Genomic DNA, 26,535 nt, shown 5'->3' on the forward strand with positions numbered 1-26,535 from the left:
CTGACAGGTGTTTGTCTAACCTGTTCTTAAAAACTTTCAATGATGGAAATTCCACAACCTCCCTAGGCAATTTATTCCAGTGCTTAACTACCCTGACAGGAAGCTTTTCCTAATATCCAACCTAAACCTCCCTTGCTGCAATTTAAACCCATTGCTTCTTGTCCTAACCTCAAAAGGTTAAGAAAAACAATTTTTCCTCCCTCCTCCTTGTAACAACCTTTTAAGTACTTGAAAATCGTAATCATGTCCCCTCTCAGTCTTCTCTTTTCCAGGCTACACAAACCCAATTTTTCCAATCTTCCCTCATAGATCATGTTTTCTAGATCTTAAATCATTTTTCTTGCTCTTCTCCAGACTCTCTCCAATTTGTCCGCATCTTTCCTGAAATGTAGTGTCCAGAACTGGACAAAACACTCCAGTTGAGGCCTAATCAGTGCAGAGTAGAGCGGAAGTACTACTTCTTGTGTCTTGCTTACAACACTCCTGCTAATACATTCCAGAATGTTCGCTTGTGGTCCACTTTGACCCCCAGATCCCTTTCCGCAGAACTCCTTCCTAGGCAGTCATTTTTCAATTTGTATGTGTGCAACTGACTGTTCCTTCCTAAATGGAGTACTTTGCATTTGTCCTTATTGAACTTCATCCTATGTACTTCAGACCATTTCTCCAGTTTGTCCAGATCATTTTGAATTTTAATCCTATTCTCCAAAGCGCTTGCAACCCCTCCTAGCTTGGTATTGTCCTCAAACTTTATAAGTGTACTCTCTATGCCATTATTTAAATCATTGATGAAGATATTGAACAGAACCAGACCCAAACCCGATCCCTGCGGGACCCCACTCGTTATGCCCTTCCAGCAAGACTGTGAACCACTGACAACTACTCTCTGGGAACAAGTTTTCCAACCAGTTTCGTACCCACCTTATAGTAGCTCCATCTAGGTTGCGTTTCCCTAGTTTGTTTATGAGGTCATGTGAGACAGTATCAAAAGCTTTACTAAAGTCAAGATATACCACGTCTACCGCTTCTCCCCAGCCACAAGGCTTCTTACCTTGTCAAATCCATGTTGACTGTTATCTAGAAGATAATAAGGTGATAAGTATTTGCAAACTGATTGCTTAGTTATTTGCTCCATTATATTTCCTAGTACAGAAGTTAAGCTGGGCTGCATCAGGAGCTGGAAACAAGCACACAGTTCTGACAAGAGGGTGGGGAACTGATAACAGGCATGCTCAATTCATGTCAAAGGCACAGAGATGCAATCACAAGAGGATGGAAAAGAATACCCATTAAAATAAATGGAGTAGCTCACACTTTTCAGAGCTGTTTCAGGCTCTATTCACTCCACTGAGGTTTTCTAATTCAGATGAGAACATCCCATTAAGCCTCCTATTCACCATACCCACATGCAGAGCCACGTTCCTCTATACTAGCCTCTGAACTGGAGTAAGGACTCTGGGCTCCCTGCCTTTCCCCTTTCTGTTTCCATCGGGCTATGAAAGCACATCTACCACCACTTTCTTTAAAACAAGGGAAATTCACTGTCCAAAACTTTAATGCACTAAGCACTACCTCATGTTCCTGCAGAATGTACAGATGATTAAACGTAAGCCTCTGAAAACCAGAAAACAAAATTACAAAAATGCTTTCCACATCACTCTGCTTCACAACCTTAACTCTGCACCCTTGGAACTGGCAACAGGCACTGGGTCAAACCAAATCTAACAATATCTGCCAATTTCTGTGTGATGTCCAACACAAATCTATATTTTTCTTCTTCATACTCTCATTCACCCTCACTGTTTGATCCAGTGATTAGTTTCAGCAGGTTTCAAACCCTGCTCTGCCATTTGAGGACAGGTGCAGCTACAGATAGAGGAAACGGACATCACTTGGCTCTCTCAGCTCCATTATTTATGTATGACAGTTTTAAGAACATCTAGAGTTTCAGAGAAACTAGTACAGCTGTCAGTCACATCAACATGTAACATTCCATTAGATATGTTCAAAACAACCACCCAGGGGTGGGGAGAGTGAGGTTGGTCTTAGCCCCCATTTGCCATGAGGCTCCGCCCCTGCTCCTCCTCTTCCCCCCAAGGCCCGACCACTGACCAGGCCAAAATCCAAACAGTAGTAAGAGCTGCCCAGGGAGCCCAGGCCGCTGTGAGGAGCCCTGGATCCTTCACCTGCCTTGGTTGGCATGCCCGGGGCGGTGGGGACACAGGCCGGGGGCTGCTTTTTGTGGTCACCTTAACTGTGGGTGGAGGCAATTTTGTCAACTGAGCTAACCAGAGTTCAGGTATGGAGAAGCCAGAAAACAGTAGTAGGAAACCAACCAGGCAGGATCTGTGGATGATCCTGATAAGACACATTACTGGCATTAAAGGCCACGTTCAATGCCTGTGATGACTTTGCCAGATTCTTTCACCCAGTAACACAGTCCCTGGGATCAAACCCTTAGTACAGTACATGTCCTATTTCACCATATTTATAAAGCTTGACATCAGAAGTTAGATTTTTCCTCCGATTCTTTCTTTATATTGAAAAGCAGCCTTTAACTCCAAGTTTTTGATAGAAGCTCATGCATTCAGCATGTTAAGTTAGTTATTTATGTTTGAAGAGATGATAAAAAGGTTAGGCTTTAACATACTTTATATTTAACACAACATTTCATTTTCTACAGGTTTATTTTTTAAAGAAAAAACAAAACAATCAAATCTTTTTAAAAAAATCAATCTATCATCTAACCTATGTGCTAGTGAGGCATAAAGTGTGCCTACTCTACACATCGCCAGAAGTGCAGACAGAGCAGATGATTCCTTGGACATCCCAGGGTGTGTAAACAAACTTTTTCACAGGGCCTCCTCTGCCTAGCTGCACAGAGGAATGAGAAATAGATGCAAACTGTGCCTGCGTTAGTTATTTCAATCTCTCTTCTACCATGATTTAAAAAAGCAGGGCACTAGCTCATGTCTCCCTGCAGTACCAAACCACAATGAGTACTTATCGGACCTTCCCTCTCCTGCATCAGGCACCTCTGGAGTTAAAAAGAAGTCCTGGCTCGCCATGCCACCAGATGTCCCTGTCACCTCTTCCCCATCCTTGTCCACCACATCGTTTTCAGGATTCACTCCACTGGCCACTGACTCCAACCCCACCCCCCACCCCAAAATTATCCTCGAGGCTACTGATGGTGGAGGTGGGGTTGTTGGCGAGGATGGCATGCAGCTCCCTGTAGAAGCTGCATGCCTTTGGCGACACTTCAGACAGACAATTGGCTTCCTTTGTCTGCTTCAGCTCCTTGATGTTTGCACAGCACTACTGTGACCCCCTATCGTGCCCCTTCCTCCTCCATGCTATGAGCAATCTGCCCATGCTATCAAAGTCCCTGCCACTGGAGTGGAGCTGTGACTACACAGCCTCCACTCCCCACAGACCCAGCTGATCCAAAAACTCCAGTGTACACTGGGCAGGAGTGTGTTTGCTATAGGGAGCCAGTATGGTCAGCTGGGAAGATACTATATGAGCTGCCCACACCAAGCAAATGAGGAATTTCAAAAGTTCCCAGGGCTTTCAAGGGGAAGGAGCACATGCCTGTGTACCAGACTTCAGGGGAGCAGAGTTCAAACTGGTGGACGTTGTCTGACACCTCCTGGAGGCCACTTAGGGCAGCATAAGCAATGCAATGTCTACGCTGATACTGCATCAGTAACTACAGCACCCTAAGTTCTACACCTCTCATCGACATAGATTTATTACATCAGCGCAGCAGGAGATTTAAAATCGGCAGAAGCAACATTGCAGTGTGTACACTTCCACAGTTCGGTTGATGTAAGCTGCCTTGTGTCAACTTAACTGTGTAGTGTTGACATGGTCTTACTGTGATGCACCCTCTCTGCCTTCTGAGTTGCATCATTGCCTTAATAAGCAATAGCTGTCAGGGGGATACATCACAGTGCACCACAAAGTTCAGTCATTGCTAATCATAAGGTGATGTCCCAGAGAGAAATCCAAAGACAGGAACAAACAAGTGTTACCATCTAGCAACTCTGGTTGTTTATCTGGACTAGGCAAAGTGGATGACCGTAGGATATGCCTCACTAGATCTTATTTGCTAAACACGACCTAAATTCCAAGGCTCTCCCTAGGCTTTAAACTCAGTTTAGCAAATAAAATGAAATACAACTTATCTGCTCCAAAGTTTTCAAATATGTACTAACAATCCACCTTTTATCCTAGTATAGAGTTTCCCTTCATTACTCTTGTGCACTTTCCCCCATTCTCCATATCTTCAGGAGAGATACACTCCTATGATCTGACAGACAGGTTGAGGCATCACTCAAAAGGAGGACAGAGATAGTATCTGTCACACAACCTCCTACCTTAACACTGTATTTCCTGATTTTCAGGAGTTTAAATTTAGCCCCCTTCCCAAGTCTGAAAAGGCATGAGGTGGCACTAAGAAATCATAACTCTGCATTACCAAGTCTTTTGGAAGTGAATAAAAGACTTATTTGAAATATAGTACAACAGAAAAAAAAGCAAAGGTAGGTAACAGCTATTTGGAGCAGTGGATACCTAAATCTTATTGCAATTCAACAGAATAGAACAGGGGTAGTCAACCTGCGGCACGCTTGCCAAAGGCGGCATGAAAGCTGATTTTCAGTGGCACTCACACTGCCCAGGTCCTGGCCACTGGTTGGAGGGGGGTGGGGGGTTCAGCATTTTAATTTAATTTTAATTTAAGCTTTTTAAACATTTTTAAAACTATTTTTCTTTACATACAACAATAGTTCAGCTATATATTATAGACTTAGAGAAAGAGATCTTCTAAAAACATTAACATGTATTACTGGCACGCGAAACCTTAAATCAGAGTGAATAAATGAAGACTTGGCACACCACTTCTGAAAGGTTCCCGACCCCTAGAATATCTATTGTCTACTGAAACGTAAACTGTTTAACATTCCATGTGAGACATATTGAGGAACCAATCTGATATACTGAGACACATTTTCCAGTTAACTTCTTTTAGTTTGCTAGCTACCAAAGCTGTGTGTGTTTAAACAATAACTTGTTCCTTCTCAGTCTATTGTCTTCTCTTATTTGATCACAGAGTGAAGTCACTTGACATCACAATAATTGCCATAGCAACAATCAAAAGGCTAGGATGGTGAAAGGGTAAGCTATGTCACCCCCTAGTGACTTTTCCAGACACCTTGGGATTAGTGCTGCATGAGAATGGGAGCACTTTCAGTCTATTTCCAGGTGGCAGGATGGATAGCTATATATAGAAGGGTAAGAGAAAATTGTGACAGACAGAAAGAGACAAAAATTAAAGCTATGATTTTTATTTTTAAATAGGAATGGAAGGGATGCATAGAACATCGAAGTCCACTTCCCAAGGCGAAACACCCAATGCTTTGTATAAAAATAAAAAACATGAATTGCATTGTATCACAATACTATTTAAATTGCAACAATACTTCTATAACTGAGATGTCATTAGTCATATCCCTACCACCTAACAACTTTAACAGAAAGTTAATGACACCATATACTATACATTAATGATTAACTCACAGCAGTCAAAAAACCTATACAATTCACAAAGGTTCCTTGGGTTGGTTTAAACATGCTGAGGAACAGAACTTTAACCAATACGCCATGGACAATGAATATATTTCCAGAAGATTTTTAGAGAAGCAGCAGTACAAATATGCTGTAATTATTTCCAAACACCTCCTAAACAAAGGGCCTTGAATGCATCTGACAAAATTGTTATCAGCAAGAGCAATTGTTTCCTTAATGAATGGTATGATAAAAAAACTGGCAAGAGAAATAACCAGGAATCCTGCTTCAACTTCAGACCAATCTTCCAGGACTTTTTGTTCCCATAAAGGCTATGCATGTTAGGCCAAACACAGACTGAACCGTTATACAAGGGAAGGTGGGGAAAGCACCATGGAAATAGAAGCTCAGCTAAAAACAAAGCAGTAAACACAAAGCTGGTAGGAAGCTTTGACTGTGACCTATATAAACAAGTGACCGAACTCAATTTTATTTTTAAAATATTTATATTATGGCAATTAGAAAATTAAAGGCAGTTTGACAGATTGTTTTCTACTTCACTATTTAAAACAAAAATACCAAGAAGGGTAAGATCTAGCTTTAGGGAAGCATCTGAGTTCCAGGTGATATGACTAATGTGGATATACTGCACTGGTGCTGCTTATAATGGTGCTACCCTACTTGTACAAATAATAGTTGATTCCTCCATTGTAGATGGGGCCAAATCACTTTCTAAAAGAGCAAAACTTGGAGGAAAAGAAAAGGACAACAACTAGCCTCAAAATACGTCATACCCTATTTCAAACTGGACAAAAAATGCCAATTTTAAACACACACACACAAAAACATGTATCCCATTACAAGCTATTACACTTTTATACACCGTTACATTATACTTGTGCATGTGAGAGAGGCGGACAAAAATCCACTCCAGGTGTGCCTCTTAGAGAATGTCAGTGTTTCCTATGTAACACTAAATTTTAATGCAACACATGATTAACCCCAATTTTCCAGTGCTCCTCCATTAACAAAATGTTGAATTAAATACTTCAGTTTCTGATTTTTGGAAGGGGGGGTAGAAACTGGGAGAAGAGTCATTTCTAATTCAAGTGGTTTATTTTAAGAGGGATTTTGCAAGCCTGTTTCCTGTAGCTTTTTTTTTTTAACAAGGTAGTTGAACCAATACATTTGACAGCCTGCTTCAGAATAATACCTGTTCTGAAATGTTTTAAAAATACACCTTATAGTTCATATTAAATACCAGCAACATTAATCTGATTTCATATTTATCTTTCGATGAGAAAGGAAGCAGTAACTATCATCCCACTACCCTGGGATTGTAACTGATCTCTGAAACTAAACAGCCTCACCATGCTCTGACAGGTCTGGTTCTGCATCTCAACAACGTTCAACTGAAGAAGATCTATTATAAAAGGGGTCTGCAGACTTCCCCTGCATAGAAGAATATGGTTCTCATATTGCTTGCTTTTGAACCAAAAAGTGGCCTAAACCAAGATTAAAATTTATGTAAATAAACCAGATTTAGAACACCACTCCACAATTGTTACCAGACAACTGCAGAGAGAAGACAGACAGCACAGTCATATTAGAAAAAGGTCATACACTAAAGCTTTGTCTATACTGAGAATTTTAAGCAATTCTCCTACTGTTGGTCTAGAAAACTGTAAAACTATCTGCACCGAGTCTACACTAATAGGCCATATGGTGAGGCTCATTATTGTGTTGTTCGATTCCAGCAAGAGGGGCACTACAACATACTCTATGCAACTGTATGTAGGCAATAACCTGAGCAATCTTATGTTAAAAGGTTGTTTGCAAGAAAACCTGCAGTTTTCTATCATGGCACATCCAAAAGTTACCTGGCTGTCAACCAATTTTGATACCATACTGATTCAAGAATTTTTGGCTATAATTTCTACAATACTTGCATAATCTGGGACTGAGATGGTTCAAAATGATTGACATATTGAAAAATGTATTGAAATGATTAGCGAATCATACAGCTTATACTATACATGGGTGAAAATATGCTTAAAATACTCAAAAAACCTTGTATTTTATCTTTGAATTATAGTTGAAATTGTTTAAAAAGCCCAGAAGTCTGGTCCGTCTAGTGCATATTATCACCAAAATTTTCCTTATTGATCATACAAACAGATAATGTGAATAATCAGCCATCTCTCTATTTTGGTAAAATTACTGGGGCAAAACATTACCCTACTCCTGATTTACCATCAGCAATAATCACTGTTCAATATAGCTGTTAATGTGTTCCATTGTTACTCCAGGCAAAATATTTGGATTACAAATGCAGGATATTAATTTCTTCCTAAATATTCAAAGTTGCATGTGTTTTCACATAGACAAAAAATACAGAGTGTGCAAGAAAATGCTGTGCTCAGTATTCAGTATTACAGGAAAAACAGAATGATGGACAGTCTACCTCCTCCAACACCAGTTCCACACCTTTGCCCAGCCCCTGGAAGACACTAAGGTCAAGATCTGGCCTTCCTATTCATGCTTCTGAACCAGTCCTTCCTGCCATCTGCATCACATGCAAGAAAAGGGAATGATACATCATTTTGGTTCATAAATGCAAGAAACTGTAGGTGCAGGAAAGCTGAAAGAGGATCAGAGCATTGTCATTCACATACAAGAACAAGATCATGTGGCAGTTGAAGTTCAGTATCAAAACATGTTACAGGGACAACCTAAGATTTTTGACAAAGTCAGCAGATAAGAATAAGCCTACTTGTGCTGAGCAGATGTATAGCAAAGCCTACAAGATTTTTTGTGCCACTATAATCCACCCGAGGCTCACTGTAGACTAGGAAGTGTTGTGAATGTGAAGACTTACCTATAATTTGAAGCATCAAGACCTTCATACTTTTTTACAGGCTTGAAGAAAATCTGGGTAAGTGAGGCATTCCATAGGTTGACATTTTCCATAATCATTTGCCCACTATCGTGGTAGAGAAAAATGGAAATGTAAACATCACAGCATTTTGCTGACCTTTAAATTTGTAGTAAATTTTGAATACAATAATAAATAAATTTAAAACATCGTAGCAAGACTCATGCCTTACAACTACAATCAGTGTCCTTTTAGAGATCCCTGTTTTTCAGAAATCATGCTATGTTTGTATTACACAGTTGACAGACTGAAATGGGACTTCCTTCAACTCATCTTTCACCATACCATAAGAATGTTAGTGAGATGGTGTACACTGACACACTGTCAACAAGTACGCTTATTAACAGATTTCCTTATCCAATCAGAGGCAGGAACAGATACAGAGAACTCAGAATGAAAAGGAGCAAATTCATTCTCAGCCACAAGCTGATCTACCACCCCATAGATTACCAACAGTAAGTACACCAGCTCCTGATGTGCAATCAACTGTTAAATGAGGCACTGATCATCAAGAGCACATTGGCTGACAGTTCTTGAATGAGATGTCCCTGGCCACCATCATCATTTGATTTAACTGTTGATGCTGTAAAGTCAAGTTTAAACTTTTGATTACCTGGATTACTAGAGCATCAGAAGCACCAACACTGGCTGTCTATGTTGATCTTCCAAATGATGTGAACTTTAAACTCATAATTTTGTCAGGATCGTTTACCTTGTACCCAAGAGTCAAAAATAGATGCCTAAATCCCTTTGCCTTGGATTGACAGTTAGAAACTTGACAGGATCTGAAGTGAAGTGGTCTCCATACTAAACAACCTGAAACACTGCACATCTTGGAATATAATTAGCCATGACACAAGCCAAACTTGCTCAGCTACAGCTTAATGTTCTGATGAGACTGTCATGCTGTCCGAAGCAGCTCACAACTGTGAGTGCCTACGTCAGGGTACACTTTCAGAGAACAGTTCAGATACCTCAAGCTGGTGGTATGTTCTATAATTAGATTCCACCATAACTGTAACAAATGTGAACTTCTGAAATCACTATACCAGTCTTACCAGGAAGCCACAGACCATGCTCTTAGATTCTCCAGGCTCTCTTATCACCCAGACAAGCTGGACTTTGTGACAAAGGTTAAACTAAAAAAACAAAAACCCCACATCAGGTTGCTCCTAGTCCCAAGAGACCAGTCACTTACCCCAGATCAATTGGTACTCCAGAGCTTACACCAAAGACAACGCTGGTAGCATTCTATAGTAAACTATGGGTTTATTAGCTAAGAAAAGGAAATGAGTATTATTCAGAGGTTAAAGCAGGTAAAACATAACAGGTGAGTCACAGTTTGTAACTATAAATGGTGGCAGTGATGTAATAAACTGCCCATTTCCCAGAAGTCTTTCGGGGTACCCAGATGGTCCCTGGGGATCCCCACTTTCATCTGCTGTACTTCCATGTAAGAGTCCCAATAGTCCCAAGATGAAGGTCTCTTCTGACAGAAGACAAGCTAACAGTGTGTCTACCCACGTGAGCTTTTCCTTTGATAAGTGAGAAATCCACTTAATCTTTTGACCTCCGATCATCATCCATAATGGCCCCTTGAATAGAAAACATTAATTTCAAAGCAAGTCCTTAAGTCCTTCATTAGCATTTCACAAGATTTCTTTGATGGGCTATTTAGTTACCGGGGTATACATAATGTAAATATTTGCTATTACATTGTAACAGGAATAAATAAGTGACAATACAAAGTAACGTTCCACTAGTTTTTGCAAAGTTTAAACACTCAAATACACTCATATTTACACTCATTTTAATCTATACTACTACACAATTGGCCTGGGGCTCTGATCTGACCTGATCTGCCAGCGTCACAGAGGTTCTACTGGGCTTTGCCAAAAAGGTTCCACCAGTTCTAGTCTAGGTCAATACTGATTTTGGAGAAGAAACTATCTGGGCATGGCACCATACAAATGAAATAATGCTGCAGAGCCACTCACTGACTCAACTTCAACATTAGGGAGAGCCCCACTACCAAAAAAGTGCGTTTTCTTAAAGCAACTATCAGAACATGAGGTCCAGAACATCTGAGTCATCATGCACATACCCCAAGAGAGGCTGAGAGGTACAGATCAAACCTGGAAGCAGCACTGAGCTGGCATACATTTTTATGAGATTCTCAATGCTAACTCATGTACACTCCCTGGCTGGACAAGTTTTCCTACTACTATTCAACATGACTATACTCTCAAGAAGTCAGCTATCCATTGCTATCTAGTCATCGAGACATCACCAACAGAGATGTCTACTGCTTATACAATTCTGAAATAAAGTACTGATATAGCTAATCATCTTGAAATTAAGCATGTAGTCTTGGCCTTTGACCAAGCAATATATGCTAAAGCACAACAAATCTGACAACTACACAAGATGTTTGATAGTGTGGCTTGGTGAAGTGTGGCTTGGTGAATTCCATACTTGCATATCACTTCTGGGTGTCCTTGGCAAAAGATTTGAGGATGCAAGACTTTGTGACATCTTGGTAGAGTCAGAAGTTGTCACCCAAGGATCAATTAATGGTGCTCTGAATAGTCACCATTATAACCACAATATGAGAGCACACAAACGTCTACTTAAAAGCATGTAGCATCTGAGATTCCAGACTTTCCTTAAATCATTACCACTGGACTAAGAAAACAAACACCTAGAAGTCACCAAAAAATGAAGCTAGCATTCCTCATTGACTCATTTGATGTTCTGTATAGAGCTAATGATTACAATAATATGGTCATGAAATACAAAGACTTTGTCCAGAAGAACAGCAAAGAGAACCCAGCATTCGCCTTCTGGAGCTCATACACTGACATGGTGCAAATCCTGCTTTTTGTGAGAACAACTGGTGCGTATGACCTGGAGTTGCATCCTTCAGCTATTCACTTAAAAGAAAAAGCCAGGGCATGATGAATATTGGGTGAATATATTCCATGTGTCATCATCCATCATACTATCTGGAAATGGTGAAACATCCAGAACACTACACAGAACTCAGCACTCAAGGACAGGGAACAGTTCAACATCAAAGCAGATATGGATTCTCTTCAACTGCACATGAACAGGCAATTGAACAAACCTGCAATAAAATTAAAAAAACAAAAGGTGGCTCAACTGGACAGACACAAAACCATTCAACAGTTTAATGCTGGATCTTGTAACAACATGAAAGAGCTGCTATATGAGACAATGTGAAATAAAGGCAGGCATGATTCCAGAAGTATGCAAATGAAAATCTTGATAGCTATCTTATTCTGAATTCTTGGGCTATCATAAACATTCTATGCACTACTCAGTGCATGACCAATCCTTCTGATGCTTCTCAAGATGGACTAGTGTGTTTAAGTTCAGGGGTTGTTGCCACTACTAAGCCCTGGTCTACACTGAGGGGGGGCGGGGCATGGGGAAATCCATTTAAGTTACGCAACTTCAGCTACGTGAATAATGTAGTTCAAGTTGACGTACTTAGATCGACTTACTGTGGTTTCTTCATCGCGGTGAGTCAACTGCTGCTGCTCCCCTGTTGACTCTGCTTGCGCCTCTCGCAGCGCTGGAGTACAGGAGTTGACAGGACAGGACCCGGGGGTCGATTTATTGTGTCTAGACTAGACTCGATAAATCGATCCCCAATGGATTGATCTGGTGGGTAGTGCAGACATACCCTAAGACTGCAAATGACTTGCTTACTACTCAAGAGAAAGGTGAAATTGCACTGATGGATTTCTTGAATCACCAACTGCTTTCTGCTACCCAGGACATTTTTTCTCCAATCAAAAGCCAGAAACGGAAAATATTTCAGTGATCAAGTCAAACAAAACACAAATGTAAAAGTAGCTGACAAAGATTCTTCATAATGACAAGTAGCTGACAAAGATTCTTGTGATTCTTCATAATGACAAGATACTCTTTAAAAGCCTTCTTGTATTAGATCTAAGTAGGAAAACTGATAGAGTAATCTTGTCCTACTCTTTGGGAGAATTTCCTACCTTCTTGCTGAGTGCTAATGGTACTCTGGCAAAAACCAATAAGTCAGCTGTACTCAATCTTCTTCAATCCAGAGGTGGAGACCACCTTATTGACCATGTTCCAGAGTATGGTGCAGTAATCTTTGATGGAATGGCTGTCATCCAAGCACTGCGCTATGTTCCTTCACTACTTGGTGAGCTTAAAGACACCATTTCAGTGTACATGATTAAGGTTTCTTGCAAGAAAGTACAAGTGTACTTGTCTTTGTCACAGATCGGTAGCTCAATGTGAGCATCAAAAATGTGTAACAGTCACACTGAGCAGCTGGTGGCTTCCAAACCATAGAAATCTAGGGAAACGACCCCAAAAGCCCCAGTCAGTGGAAGAAGTTTCTTTCGGGCGGAAACAATAAGGAAGTTCTTCAGAGATTCTTGTACAGTGTGTGGAGGGATGCAGATTTGCAAGCTATAGGCAAGGATATCACTCTCAATATAGCCCAATGGAGAGGAGTGTCACTGCCTGGCTGTGCAGAGAAGTTCAGTGACAGTCACAGCTGTTGATTAATTAAAGTTATCATCATGAAGGACACCACACATTTCTTCATGTGAAACATGCTGCTGAGGACTACTTGAATGTGATACTTACAAGCCCAGTCAATTTGCATTTCTTCACTGGTATTGGGAATCAAAGCCACATTATTGATTTGGAGAAAGTCACTAACTCTAGGCCTGAAGGTATGTACCGCCTTTATTGGCTCCACACATTCACAGGATGTGATTCTCTAACTGCCTTCTATGGGAAGGGAAATAGAAAGGTATTTGCTGTGCTCTCAGAGTGAAGAATTACTCAATGCTTTCACAGACATTGGGAAAGACTTCATGTGTCAAGACTCAACATTCTTTGTGCTTGTGAAATCTGTGCACCACCTGTGTGCTCAGATTTCATCACAGGATGTCAGTGATGCTCAGTTTAAGGGTTCTGTCTAACTGAATCTTCAATGCCTGAACAGAGCATGCTACCAACATGAGACTCTAAACCAACACACCAAGTAGGCAAATTACCAGGCTGCTATAATGAGGCAGTGTCTTGTTAACAGGATTAATGCTCCTTCCCCTGTTCGCCATGGATAGCATTTATATAAGGAGCTTGCCATCACCTGGATGACAAGAAGTCCATCACTAGATAATATGTTGCAGGCAGTGCATTGTGCCTGCAAGCATGTGAAATGTTAAACAGGGAGGTGTTCCTGTCTTGCTGCTATGCTTTCCTGCACAGACTTGTATGAGTGTCAGAACCGTGAGAACTCTGACAAAAGAGCTGATGAACCTGTCATTCATGATGTTGACATGCCTGATGAGAGTGACTTTGAAGGAGATGGATGCCATGATTGTTAGACTGGGAAATAAAAGTGTACTTTACTCAGGGAATAAGCACTACAGGGCCAAAAATACTACAAAATTCAAAATGAACACTGGATTTGAATAAGAAAACAACATTTTGATACGTATCAATAACTATTTCAATTCGCACCAATCCAGATAAGCTGTCACTTATAAATATTTAAAAAATAAATGTCACATACAAAAGGGATTGCAGTAAAAAGGTTTGCTTTACTTTTCTCAGTGCTGTTTCTGAGGAAAATATACTGGCTGTTAAGGAAAATAGTAATATTTTACGTATTTGCACAGAAAAATGCATCAGATGTATTAATTTATTTCATGTAGTTAGGCTGTACAAACTCTTCAAGGGTAAATGGTAACAGCCCAGCCTACAGTGAAAGGCAAGTATTGCCAAGAAAAAACAAAAATTATGGGGATACGGTAACACCCTAACCTATACTGACTACCAAAAGACAGACATGATAATTTATTGCACATTATCTGTTAGACTAATGATTGCAAAAAATATTGATGCATAAGACAACCCAGTAGAGAAAGAATTTTCAGTTCTTTAACATATTTATTGTCCATAAATACTTAAAAGAAAAAAACTCTCCCAAACTGGCTATTTACAATATTTGTGTGCAACCATGTGTGTGCGCGTGTAATGACTTCCAAGTTCCTCAATCCATTCAGTATTGGCCTTTAATACACTTCCATATACATTTCAGTTATTTCCAGCCAATTTGGGCCTTTGTAGGCAAATGTTAATGAAGTTATGGACAAGAACCCTTCGTCAGTATGATGTAAACTTAGTAACTTTGGATGTGCCATGACAGAAAGCTGCAGGGTTTCTTGCAGAGAACTTTTAACACAGGGTGTCTCAGAGTGGGTGGATGAAGTTCTGTGGCCTGCAATGTGCAGGCGGTCAGACTAGATGATCATGATGGTCCCTTTTGGCCTTGAAGTCTATGAATTTATTAGCTATATAAACCTGCAGAGAAAAAGCAGTGGAGTTAAGTGTAAGACTTCATTTCCCTAGTTTGTTTATGAGAAGGTCATGCAAGACAGCATCAAAAGCTTTACTAAAGTCAAGATATACCACATCTACTGCTTTGCCCCATCTACAAGGCTTGTTGCCGTGTCAAAAAAAGCTATGAGGTTGGTTTGACATGATTTTTTTCTTGACAAATCCATGCTGACTGTTATTTATCACCTTATCTTCTAGATGGTTGCAAACTGATTGCTTTATTATTTGCTTCATTATCTTTCCAGATACAGAAGTTAAGCTGACTGGTCTGTAATTCCCTGGGTTGTCCTTATTTCCCTTTTTATAGATTGGCACTATATTTGCCCTTTTCCAGTCTTCTGGAATCTCTCCAGTCTTCCATGACTGTTCAAAGATAAATCGCTAATGGTTCAGATATCTCCTCAATCAGCTTCTTGAGTATTCTAGGATGCACTGCATCAGGCCCTGGTGACTTGAAGACATCTAATTTGTTTAAGTAATTTTTAACTTGTTCTTTCCCTATTTTAGCCTCTTCTGATCCTACCTCATTTTCATTGGCATTCACTATGTTAGACATCCAATCGCCACCAACCTTCTCGGTGAAAACTGAAGCAAAAGAGTCATTAAGCACCTCTGCCATTTCCACATTGTGTTAATGTTTTTCCCCCCTCATTGAGTAATGGGCCTACCTTGTCCATAGTCTTCCTCTTGCTGATGTAAGCAGAGTCAGGATGAGCTCTACTCTGACATCTAGTGGTGAATTGTGGAAAAGAACTTCAGGGGCTGATCTTGTTTGCATAGGCACATCCACGCTACCTAGCATGAACCCACAGCAACCTAAATGGTCACTTTGGCTGCTGTGGGATCCCCAGTTTCTCTGTTATTGGGCAGGAAGAATGAAGTGTTACCCTGATTATGTGAATCAAGTACAATGAAACTGTTTTATGACAGAAGGACTCACCATCAAGTAAGCGGTACTGCTAGACAAGAGACATGGATTCCAAACTCTAGTGAATTGAGAGAGGCTGGGGACAGGTATTTGTACCTGATAGTATGGGCCCCTTTTGAGGGCATGAAATGTCCATTGCACCACCTCCTCTCTCTACTGTGGAATATCAGAGTTAATTTTAATTCCATTAGGAGTCTAGTTACAAGCTGTTGAGCTGAATTCACATTGGGCCAATGGTGCACTAGCACTGAGGCTCCTCTGCTACAAGCTGAAATCACTAAAGAGCTAAACTCTCTGAGTGCTGTGGGGGGGCCTGAAGCTATGCCGCTGAGCAGCTGGCAGAGTGAAGCAGTTTGCAGGGCGACTGGAGCGGTTTGTGGGACAGGTGGTGAAGCTGGAGCAGCTCATAGGATAGCTGGTGGAGAGGCTCGTGGTGAAGGCTGCAGCAGAACCCCATGGAGAGGCAGAGCAGTCAGCCTCGGACCACGTAAGGTCCCCCTTAACATTGCTATGCCGCCCCCCCCCGCCCCCACCGGCTGGGAGGTAAAACTCTGCAGCTAAACTTTTGAACACTGGGGCTGCACTGACCAGAGACAGACACTTTTGGGGTGCTGGACTGAAGCGGGACTTTTAGGGTGATCTTTTGGGTTGTTAGACTTAAGACCGAGAAGGGAAAAGGATACTGCCAAACTTACTTAGGGGTGGGTCTTTTGCTCATAGTTTGTGTTATGAATCCTGTTTGTGGTGTTTCCCAAACATAATGCTGCATTGTTTCCCTCCTTTATTAAAAGGATTTTGCTACACTCAGACTCTGTGCTTGCGAGAGGGGAAGTATTGCCTCTTAGAGGCGCCTGGGGGGTGGTATGTAATTGTCCCAGGCCACTGGGTGAGGGCTTGAGCCGGTTTTACATTGCATTATTGGAACAGAACCCCGAGATACTGAACCCAGCCCTTGTTGCTGCCAACTCAGATGGGCAGAAGGGTTACACTTCTAATGTATTTGTAGAATGTCTTCTTGGTACCCGTTACGTCTCTAGCTAGTTTGATCTTGTTTTGTGCCTTGGTCTTTCTAATTTTGTCCCTACATAGTTGTGTGTTATGTTCATCCTTTGTAATTTGACCTAGTTTCCACTTTGTGAGATTCTTTTGATTTTTAGATCATTGAAGATCTCCTGGTTAAGCCATACTTCCCATCTTTGCTATGCAGTGGGATAGATTGCTCTTGTGCCCTTAATAATGTCTCTTTGAAAAACTGCCAGCTGTCTTCAAATTTTTTTTTTTTTAATCTATTGACACCTGTCTGGGACAGTTCCCTGGATGTTACCTAAAAAGACTAGTGAGGGTGTGGGAATCTCCCTCACATCCTCTGCAGTGAAGGCTGATTCAAATAATGCATTTAGCTTCTCCACAAAGGCCTTATCTTCCTCGAATGCTCCCTAAGCGCCTCATTCATCCAGTGGCCCCACTGATTGTTTGGCAGACTTCCTGCTTCTGATGTACTTAGTTTTTGAGTCTTTGGCTAGTTACTTTTCAAATTATTTTTGAGGCGCATTACTGAATCATTCTTTTACTAACAGCAGAACAATGACTTTCAACTATGCACATACATATAACAGAAAACTTTATATTGTGTCATTGCTTAGAACCAATGCAATTTTCTATTATGGTACGTGCAGAGGGGGGCATGGATCAGCATTCATGTCGCACTCCCTGTCAGTACCCAGCCCAAGCCAGGGAAGCTAATGATCCAACCAGCCGACCAAATTTGGTGATGAATCCCACTCATGTGCCACCTAAGTAGTAGTATGTGCAAAAACTTTTCAGAAGAACTGTTTGGAAGATCATACTGGCTCAAAAACAAGAAAAAAAAGAGACAACAAATTGTTTCTTGGTGAGCTGACCACAGGCTGATATGGTCTCTTAAACAGCAATTCAAACAGATCAATGTTCAAAATCCATTTTTATTCAGATTAACAGAGTGTATAATACCATACACAGAATATGCTATACAATTAGTTACCACTTAAATCTCTTGGATATTCACACAGATGAACCACACATAGATTAACCATGTCTGCCTGTGTATAAAGAACATGTGAGATTTAGAACATAAGGTCTCAAACTTATAAACACAGACTAGCACAGTCAGAGACACATCAACCTAGTGGAGTCCTCTATATAGTCTACAAACTTAACTAACCCACTGAAACTAAATCTTTAAAAATTGTGTCAACATGTGATTTGTTTTTACTGTAAGAAAAAAAATATGAAGTCTTTCATCCGGAAGGGTCTCCAAGTGTTTCACAAACCATGATTCCACCACAAAAGCTGGGGATATGTTGTTGTTCATCTTGAGAGTCAAAAGCATGCAGGTTGGAAATAAGGTACTCAGAAAGGGCCCCAGAAATCTGAAAATCACTTTCCCACAGAGAGCACTAGGGCTGTTGGCCTCATCTCTTTGCTTGGTGTTTATGGAAGTGCTATGTAGTTCTATGGGAAATGAGACTTTCCCAATGTTGTCACTGGTAACCTTTCCATTGGTGTTGTAGATCAACCCACAGAATTTAATAGAGAATTGGATCTTAGGATGATTCAAAAGCCCTATAAAATAATATTACTTCACTAAATTTAATAGTAATTTCTGTTAAACCCTATGTAAGCCCTATTGGTTTCATCCCTACTAAATTCCCTAGGAGTTTTCCAAAAGGGCATGAAAAATCCATCTCCTCAAGTTCATCCCAGCTGTCAAACTCTCTCCACTCTATTTGCTCAAAGTAACAAGCCTCCAGCCCACTTCCCAGCCAAACTCTCCTGGCCCATGAGACAAGCCCTAACCCACTCTCCCCTGTCAAACTCTTATTTTACACAAACCAGCACTCATCCCCAGAAAGAGGTCCATCCCCTTGTGCTCATAGCAAGCACCCACTCTTTACCAATTTCCAGACTGCTCTTGACCCCCACCTCCCAAGGAACTCTTGAACCCAAATAAACAGGGCAGCTGTAGATAGCGGTTACAAAGTTAAGTTATGTAAGGAATCCAGCACAACTAATTTGGAAGATTGGTGCAAATACAGTGAGTTGCAGTAAGTTTTATGAAGGAAAAGCATTTTCTGTTTTGTGTGTGTGTGAGAGTTTGAATTTACAACCTTAATTCAATAGTAGCCTCTCCTGTAGTGAATACTTACCACAACTAAAATACAGGTCACAATTTCCACAGACTAATGGGAGTTCACTACAACCACTAATCATCTGAGGAACATAACAGTGATTTATAATACTGAGTCAACTGTCACATTTGCATCAGAAGAAATAAAAGCACTGACAAGATCGCATACAAATTTTGTTGTACGGTTGTTTTGTTAAAGAAACTGCATTATTCAAGTACTTTCATTGGCTATCCCCATTTTTACATTTCTATTTTATGAACATGACTCTTATTTAAGGTCATCCATTTGATTTTCACCTTATTTACATGATTTCATTTCCATGTATGTGTTTCCCTGTAATGTATATTTGTTTCTCTGCTTTGTTTGCTGTCTTAATTATTAATAAGTTAATACCAGTAACTTTAGTACTGCAACTTTGCCTACAATCGTCCCAGGTTTGTAAAACTTCTCCTGTGAGGCCTATTTTGTTGACTTATTTTATCAGTTCAAAACAAAATTCTCAACTATTTTTCTAGGTCTTGTTCCTACTCCCTATTAAGGGTAATGTAAAGGACTCTGGTGCTTGTAGAAAGCACTTTATTAAATCCATAGTGAAGTGTTTTAAACAGATTTCTGAAGTCAGTGGGATTTAGACTTAAGTGTCCAAATCCCTTTAGAAAATGAGATTTAGGTGTTGCAACACTGAGCACAGCAATACCTAAAAAAAAAAAAATCTTTAAAAAGCTGCGCTAAGGTAATCTTTGATATTACCCCATACATAAGAAGATCTTCAATAAGAATAGGACTCCCATGCTGTCCTATATGCATTTATATAATTGTCTCTGTTACCCAAGATAAAATTATTTCTGTGAAGCAATGAACTACCCTTGAATGGAACAGTTTTCAAATACCTGGCATAGTTTTAACATCTTTTAAATCATCACTTTCTGCTATGATCTTTGAAGACTGCCTTTTCCCAGTCAGAAAAGACCATAGCCCTCCTCACCCTTTCATAATGCAGTTGAACTGCATTGACTCTGCTGCTTGATGGAGTACAAGAGTCCAAACCACTACTTATGAATAGAGTAATTTCTGTTTGTTTTGTTTAATTATTGAGGATGTGTGTACATAAAAAGCATTAAGAATTCAAATGATATATTATATTCTCACCCTGATCAAAATATTGATAGAACTTGAGGCCTTGAAGATAGTTTACAAAGTCCTTTGAGATTTTTTAATTTTAATTCTTTTGGTAATTACTGCAACAATTGTACTAAACTCATTTAATATTAAAATGTGAAAGTTATGAGACTTTTAGAGGAGCTGAAATGTAAGAGTTTCTCAAAGCTTGATTCAGAACCAATTCCTTAATTACATCAAGATAATCTGGTGTCTTGACGAAGAAGCCTATGCTTTTCAAAATCTCCTTCAAGTTTGGATCAAATATCTGGAAACATCATTTTCTGAGAAACAAAAACTGCTTCCTGACTTGGGAATAAAGTCAGTAATTCTTCGGAGGAAAATAATTGGTGTCAGAATTGAAGTTCTTCCTGCCAGTTAGGGCTCAACTTCTGGCAAATATTCAAGAATGCAAAGGTATTCATGCACTGACCTTTAAATTCCAGAAACCATCTGGGGAAGTATTCTAACCAAGTTATTCAAACATGAATTTGTTTGTGAAATTTCAAGTTATGAACAGAATTAACAAGAGAAATTGAGCCATGGAAGTGTTAAACAGGCAAATCTGCTTCTTATTCATATGTCAATTAGGGAGCTTCCTCTAGCTAGCAGAGTACAGTAGATACAGAAAATCTAAGAGTAAAGGTGGAAAAAACACAAAATCTGGAATGTAAAAAGTGGTAAAGCATCAGAAATTAATCTAATTATCCTGACTGAATTACTATATTCATTGAATCCAATGCTACCCACACAAAGAGAAGTCAAGTCACCTAGAGCATCCTACAATAGAGAAAAATTTGATAGCGAAAACATACCAAAAAACTGCCCCAAGTAACTAATCTAGTTACTTGAGTAACAAATTATGGACAACGCAAAAAAGGCATGGAACTCTCAAATTCTTCCAAAGAGCATTCCAGAAGTTTCATAATGGGATGTGCACGTTTTACACTGGTTTCCCATGCTTGCCAAAGACAATGGCCGCAGACTTCCTTTTCAGACCCCCTTTTCAGACCTGTATACACACAAGCCCCCAGGCAGCAGGAAGCAGAAAAGTGTTGCTCCAGAATCAAGATAGTAATAGGAAATAGATAGCAGTTGCCCTGTTTTAAGACCAAGGCAAGAGTAAGTGAAGTCTCCATCTGAGCAACCAGGGAGGGGCTTCCATTGGGGTGTACATTAAAGGTTGATTTTTCAACCTGAAATTCTCTCTCACATTGGCAGAGGTAATGAGAGGAGTTAAAAAGTCAAAAGATATACTGAAAAACATGATTTAACCATTTAAAAGAACTCATGATTTTTTGGGGCAATACCATGAATTTTTCCATCTCTTTGCAAGGGGGTTATTTGCCGTTTCTGATCTCTAAGGTTGGCAATACTGCAATGGGCTCCTCAGTCTAGCAAAGGAATAACAAGATCCAATGGCTGGAAGTTGAAGTTAGATAAATTCAGCCTACAAATTTTTAACAGGGAAGGTAATTAACCACTAGAACAATTTACAAATGGTTGAGGTGGATTCTTCATCACTGGCAATTTTTAAATCAAGACTGGACCGTTTTCTAAGAAAGATGCTCTAATTCAGACAGGAATTACTTCCCTGAAAGTTCTATACCTCTTACAGAAGAGATGTAATTTTTAACAACTGTAGTGCGAGAGCCCAGTGAAAGATCATACACAGTTTCTAACCTGCTTTAATACTGGTCTGTCAGAAGAAAGTTTCAGCATAATCTCTAAACTAAACTTTGTTTTAAATAAGCTCATTTTGAGATTCTTAACAGGACAGTGTCAAACTGAAATAGAATCAGCTTTTAAAAATATATTCTTCACAACTCAGAGCTAGGTGTAGGTTTCATTTTTAAAAAGGTACACACTATACATTTTTAAACAGTGATTTATTTGAAAAAGCTTTTCAGATTAGTTTTACGGCTATATCAGAAAAAGAATGAATGACTGATTATTTCATTTACCAAAGGTAAATGAAGCAGATATTTATGAAGTCACTGGGAGCTGAACTATCTCAAATTCAACAGGTTAATCATAAATATTTAGAGGATTTTCTTGCCATGCTGTATGAGGAGGAGATCACCACTAGACAGACATGTAAATTGTTTTAACTAAAACAACAACGTTGTGTATTCTGGATTTTTTTCTTCAACAGCAAACAATATTTTAACAAAACAAGCATATGAATTTGAATTTAAAGATTCAAGTTTTTTTAAAATCAGAGTTGTTTTTGTTAGTTAAGAACAAATTTTAAAATGGTTAAATGAAATATTTAAAAAAACAAAAATTAAATCAACTGTGTCAGCCAGGTCAAGATGAGGAAACTTAAAATATTGGCTTCTGCAGCTAACTCAGTTGTCTGCACCTGTTTGTTCATAATCGGGAAAAGAAAAACAAACTTTCCTGCTTTTTCTTGCCCCAAACGATTTCTCACTCTGGAATAAATTAGTCCAAAGGAAGGAAATATTCTTTCTACACCAGCAGAAGAAGCTACTGCTGTTAAAAGTGAGCTTATCACTTCAACAGTCTCTGAATCCAAGTGCTTAAGTGACTTCCATGAGTTTCTAGGTTTAAAAGTATTTAGAAAGAGATATGTGCAGCCATCATCATGAAATATCTTTTCTTAGAATGGGAACAGATGCATTCAGTACTTATGAAAGCAAAATTTGTCCACAAACAACTAATGCAGTAACCAGGCTTTGCTAGAATAGCAATAAAGGAATCCTACCTTGCTTGGCTTTGTCCATCACACTCAGGTAGGAAGACCACAGATGCTGATTCCAATTGTAATATGTTGCACAAGGCCCAACATGCATGGAACTGCCAGCCAGCACCCTGACACTCACTCACCTCCTTTTACTTCTTTGATGTGGATTTTCCATAGAATCAGTGCTTCTTTTGGCCATCAAGAAGAATTTACAGAGAAATGACAGCTTGGAACAAGGCTGTAAAAATTTGCTAATGTCCTATGTTATGTACTGAAGGGGGAGTATCTAATGCAGTGGTTCTCAACCTGCAGCCCAATCAGCAGAGAGCTGTGGCCTATGTGACATCCTCAAGGCCATACTAGTAGTACTGGATGTGGCCCACAATAGTAAATAGGTAAAGAACCACTTATCTAATGGGAACTGATACACAATTGAATTACGAACCCTACTTATTTGACCCAGAATAGATCTGAACCCCAGAATGAAGTAGGAAAAGAAACTAAACTTGGCCTAAAACATCCCCTAAGATGGTTAAACAGATTAACTTCTGGATACCAGTGAAATGTTGTATCTTCCATTTTCTGAAGAAAATACATTTGGGAGTGAAAACTAGTAAGCGCCTATAAAGGGGAAAGAATGGGTGACATCACAAGATTGTGTTTTTTCCCCCGTCTTCATCTGATAAGTTTCTTTGGGCTGGTATATGAAGATGAACAACAAACATTCCAAGGCAGTAATAATTTAATGGCAAAGGTTTGAACCAGTATCTTTATAGCCTTAAATCCCATTGCACTGTTTGTTTACTGCTTATTTACAATGTATTGCATATAATCAATCCAATCAAGAAGAGCAATGTACTATTAAATTTTCTGAAGTTGAACATGGGTCAAATTACTTTGGCCTAACAGCCAAAGCGCTCAATCCTCTGTATGAACAAATGCAAGGTTATTTAGCTAGGAACAAAGAATGCAGATTGTATCTACCGAATGGGAGACTGTGTTGCAGCCAGTAGATTTAGAAGTCATAGTGGACAAGCAATGAAACTAGATCTTCCAGTATGATGCTGTCAGGAAAAGGGGCCAGCGCAATCCCAGGATATAAACAAGGAAGTAATGAGGAGGATTACAGAGATAAGTTTACCCGTGTATGGCATTGGTGAGACTGATCCATTTTAAAAAGGATGCTGAAAAACTGAAGGGTTCAGAAAAGATTCATGAGGGGAAAATGCCTTATATTTAAAAAGAGACCAATCTGTTCAGTTTGTCAAAAAGAAAATTGAAAGGTATCTTGATTATGGGGTTTAAATACCTTCACAGGGAGAATATGCCAGGTGCAACACCAGGAACTGTATATGGCCTTTATCAATCTGACCAAAGCCTTTGACTGCCAACCATAAGACTCTGTGGAAAATCATGTCAAAGTTTGGCTGCCCAAGCAAATTTATCACCATTGTAAGACTCTTCCATGACCAGATGACTGCTTCTATCCTGTACAGTGGCTCTACCTCTGAAATCTGTCATTCCAACTGGCGTAAAACAAGATTGTGTACTGACATTCACCCTTTTCTTGCCATTTTCTTAGCAGCTATGAAAATGTTAACCCAAGACCATCTACCAAAGGGCACTGGAATCCAATATCGGACTGATGACAACCTCTTCAAACTTTCTAGTTCTGGCATGGAGACAAAAGTAATATTAGCAACAATAACCAAACTTTAGTACACAGATGATAGTGCTGTAGTTGCACACATAAAGGAGGATCTACAAACAGGCCTTAATTGCTTCTCTGAAGCTTACAAAAGCCTAGGGCTAACTCTGAATATCAGCAAACCAAAAGTTCATCGCCAGCCAGCTCCCAGTCAATCATCAATCCCAGCAAGGAAGATCGACACTGACAGAGAACTGGATAATGTGGATTACTTTGCCTATCTTAGCAGCCATCTCTCAGAATCCCCAGTACCAGCCCTGACTTTAGCAGACTGTCTCACCAGGTGTTCAACAATCACAACACCAAAACACACACTAGAGTTTTAGTTTATAAAGCGGAGGTAATCCCAACTCTCCTCTATGGTTGTGAGACTTCGGTGACCTATAAAAATCACCTGAAAAACCTAGAGCGCCAGCACCTGCACTTTCTTCGAAAGATCCTCAACAAAGTGGAAGCATCGCCGCATTAATGTCAATGTCCTCACAGAGGCCAATATCTTCAGTGTTAAGGCCCTGATTATCCATCACTAGCTGAGGTGGAGCAGGCACTGTGAGCACATGCCTGATGTATGCTTACCAAAACAACTGCTGTATGCCCAAAGCACCCAAGGAGAAAGGAAATGAGGAGGCCAAAAGAAATGCTTTAAAGACATCCTCAAGGAAAACATCAAGAGATGTAGCATTGACACTACACACTGGAAGACAGTAACCCAGGATCGGGATAACTGGCAAAGACTTGTCAGAGAAGTAATGTCCACTTTTGAGGAAAATATCCTTGCCCTGGTGGCAGAAAAACACCAGAAAAGAAAGGATAGATGACTGTCATGCAGCAATCATGGCCCAACCCTGACTTCTAACATCACCTGCAATCTCTGCCAATGAGCCTGTGGCTCAAGGATCGGACTCCTCAATCACCAAAGGACTCAAAAAATAAAACCTGTGAAACAGATCATCCTCAACCTCAAAGGATCGCAGACAACGACAAATACCAGGTACAATAAGTAAGGCTACATTGTAGTCACAGGTATTTTTAATAAAAGTCATGGACAGGTCACAGGACGTAAAACAAAAATTCACCCAAAAATATCCACCGTGACTAAAACTTGGGCAGGGAGGAGTGGTCCGGGGCGCCGTGGGTGGTGGTGGAGCTGGCCAGAAACCCCTGCTGGTGCTTGGGGGTTTCGGGCTGCAGTGCGCAGCCTGGGACCCATGCTGGGAGGAGGGGGTTGGCAGGGGCTTCTTACCTGGCTCCATGTCCCTGCAGCTCCTTGGCAGTGGAAGCAGGGGCTCTGCTGCTCCTGCCATAAGCGATGGCTGCCACAGCTTCCATTGGCCGTGACTTCCATGACAGACTCGCAGCCTTAACTATAAGCCTCAGAGATAGGGTCTTCGACAGGAGGAGCAGCAGGGGGCAGGGCCTCATGGCGAGGTAAGAGCCTGGGGCCACCTCGAAGCCTCGAGCAGGTGCAGAGCAGTGCCACAGGGAATCCAGGACAAATGCTGTCCCAGAGTCAGTCTGGACCAGAACTTGAAATGTACATTTTGGGACTGTCCCACCAAATCGGTGGCCTGGTCACCTTACCCCCAATGGAATCTTACTCTCCAAATCATGGAAAACACACTGCTCTGCCCAGTACCTTTATCTAATGCAGTGGTTCTCAACCAGAGGTACAGGGTCCCCCAAGAAGGTTGCAGGGGGTCCGCCAAGCAGAATCAGTGTTAGGCTTTCTGCCCTGGGCCCCAGAGAGTCTAAGCCCTGCTGTGCTGGGCTGAAACCCAGGGCCCTGGCCCACCACAGGGGGCTGAAGCAAAAGCAGAAGCCTGATGAACTTAGCTTCGTGGGGCCCCCTGTGCCGTGGGACCCTGAGCAATTGCCCTGCTTGCTACCCCTTAATGCCAGCCCTAGCTTTTATATGTAGAAAACAGTTGTTGTGGAACA

At 40.5% G+C, this 26,535-nt stretch overlaps 1 protein-coding gene and 1 long non-coding RNA gene across 8 annotated transcripts in view; both read right to left on the reverse strand.

Annotated features, from left to right (window-relative positions):
- KIF13A (kinesin family member 13A) overlaps positions 1 to 26,535 on the reverse strand; it is a 208,227-nt gene that overhangs the window by 166,088 nt on the left and 15,604 nt on the right. The gene's annotated exons all lie outside the window — the stretch shown is intronic.
- On the reverse strand, positions 253 to 22,693 carry LOC115646547. Its single transcript, XR_003999055.1, has 4 exons — positions 22,548 to 22,693; positions 14,929 to 14,937; positions 4,673 to 4,677; positions 253 to 263 (listed from the first exon to the last, which is right to left on the reverse strand). It is a non-coding gene; the product is annotated as an uncharacterized LOC115646547 (long non-coding RNA).

The sequence above is a fragment of the Gopherus evgoodei genome, chromosome 2 (assembly GCF_007399415.2).
Source record: "Gopherus evgoodei ecotype Sinaloan lineage chromosome 2, rGopEvg1_v1.p, whole genome shotgun sequence".
In the NCBI taxonomy this organism is placed as follows: domain Eukaryota; kingdom Metazoa; phylum Chordata; order Testudines; family Testudinidae; genus Gopherus; species Gopherus evgoodei.